Source organism: Pteropus vampyrus, unplaced genomic scaffold, assembly GCF_000151845.1.
Source record: "Pteropus vampyrus isolate Shadow unplaced genomic scaffold, Pvam_2.0 Scaffold457, whole genome shotgun sequence".
NCBI classification, from domain to species: domain Eukaryota; kingdom Metazoa; phylum Chordata; class Mammalia; order Chiroptera; family Pteropodidae; genus Pteropus; species Pteropus vampyrus.
This window is the reverse complement of record NW_011889238.1, coordinates 99,770-102,125: the sequence shown is the minus strand read 5'-3', so window position 1 is coordinate 102,125 and position 2,356 is coordinate 99,770.

Genomic DNA, 2,356 nt, shown 5'->3' with positions numbered 1-2,356 from the left:
GGGTTTTTCACATTCATCCTGACTTGTAAGACAGTGCGTTAAAATCTCACGGTTACTGAGGTTTGGGGCACCCCTCTTGCCTGTTGCACCTACTCTCAGCCCTGGTGGGGAGGGCGGCTCCACCCGCTGTCAACGGCGGAGCTGGAGCTGGGTCCCCTATTTCCCAAACCTAAAGGGCTGGGCGAGCATGAAGCTACATCAGTGTTAGGGACAGTCACTTATTTCTGTATCTTCAAAAAACAAAAACCTTGACGTTTAATTAACGGGCCTGTGTCAGTTTGCTATTGCTGCGGTAGCAGGTTACCGCAGTCCTGGGGGCTTAGAACAACACACTACAGTTCTGGAGGTCAGGGTGTGAAAAGGGTGCTCACGGGGTGTGTCCCACTGAATGTGTGTCCGCCTCCCCCGAGTTCACACGTCAAAGCCCCGATCCCCCACGTGGCGGTATTTGGAGATGGGTCTTTGGGAGGAAGGAGGTAGCTAGGTCCAGTCGAGGTCTTGAGAGCATTTAATGCCCTTATAAGAGCTAGCTTTCCCCTGCCACCCCCCGCCTCTCCCTACCACGTGGAGACAGCGAGAAGACAGCCACAGGTTTTGGGGTGCCTTATGGGGGATGAAGGGGTCACCTCGGTGCTGCTCTGAATTGTGACCCGTGATGAACAGACAGCGGAGGAAGGGCTCATGGCCCGGGGCCCGCTCAGAGTCCAGCAGCCAGGGCCACGTGCCACCACGTCCAGGGCAGGGCCGACCTCCACGCTCCGCCCCAGCTGCTGGCCGACTGCTCTGCATACGTGGGACCGTGTTCCCTTAAATGAGGGGTACCCCGGGGGTGACACATCCTTCCAGACTGATCACTGTGACGTCATCAGGCAACCAGGGGACGGTGCACGGGGCGGGTGAGGCGAGCCCGTGGGCCCGAGAAGTCCCGCCCGGTTCAGACGCGAGCAGGGAACCTCCACAGTGTGGCAGCGGGAGAAGCTTCTGGGACGGGGACGTCACCCCGTCTGTGCGGGCCCCGCGGGGTCACGAGAATCTCCAAATGGGGACAGGGGAGGCAGGGGTCAGCAAGCGGCCCCCACTAGCCTGTGACCCTACACAGGACCTCTGCCCGATCGCGTGCCTGGGCCAAGGGAAAGCCCTCCAGACGAGCCTGGGCCGTCCTGGGGCTTTGGGCCCCATGGGGAAGTGAGTGAGTCTGTCGGAGGCTCCACGAGGAAGAAGATGTCGTCCACCTTCAAAATCGGTGACTATGACCTTGGCCAAGAACAGGGAGGTCAGGGGCAGCTGCGGGAGTCGTGCAGGTGGGAGACCCACCCTCCTCCCCCCCAGGGGCCGAGGGGCTGGTCAGGCGCTGCCCAGGAACGGCCACTGCCTCTTCTATGCGACCCTTTTCACTGCGTCCCAAAGCCACTGGAAGACCAGGCGCGTGGGGCAAAGGGCAGGCGCCCCGTCCTGCCTGCAGCGCCTGGGAGGGGCTGCGGATGAGCGAAGGGCCCCGCGCGTCTCCTGTGCACTGGAGCGGGGTGCGGGGCCCCGAGGAGCCTGGCCAGCGGCAGGTGCTGGCGTCCGCACTGGCGGGCAGCCTGGCACACCGCGGCTGTTCACTTCATTACCTTTCATTTACTTCACGTCCTGGGTCCATGAAGCTCTTTTTATATGCCATTTCTTCCAAAAAAAGTGCTACAACGAGTATTTTAAAGTATCAGCTCAAATGCCTGACGTGAAGCGGGACGTTAGACATTCAGCCTGTCCTGATGGCAGCTGGTCACGTGGTGGCATGGGCCATCTTAGGGGATCACGGCTCGTCACTCCTCTAACGGGCTTTGCTTGTCAGGTGTCGGGACTGCTTTGTGCCACTGGGACAGTCTGGTAGTGCTGAAGGCCATCATTTTTTACTGCCTGGAACTGAGGAGTGACCGCGTCCGTACTGCCCCGTGCGGCTGAGCGTGTCGCCACCGTGTGCGGTACGGACGGGAGCCGGCCGGCCCCTCGGAGGTGCAGCGGGCCCACAGCCCTCAGGCTGAGCTGCTCTTTGTAACAGTCAGGCCGAAGCATGGCGACAAATAAAGAAGTTTATTTAACAAAGTCAGAACCCTGCGTACATGTAAAATAATAACACAAAGGTTGGTGACGAGCCAGTTACGGTTCCTGTGTAACACTTTCCAGCATTTTTAATTACATTTACTCTGTTCAAAAGACTTTTCCTCTCAACAGGAAAACGTCCTCCCCTCCCCCGCTGCGCCAGAGCGCCTGGCAACGGCAGGCTATGCGGCTGACACAGGAGACCAGCAACGTGACCTTTACGTAAAACCTCTGCAGCCCCTGACCGCCTTCATCTCTTAAAAAATCCGCCTTC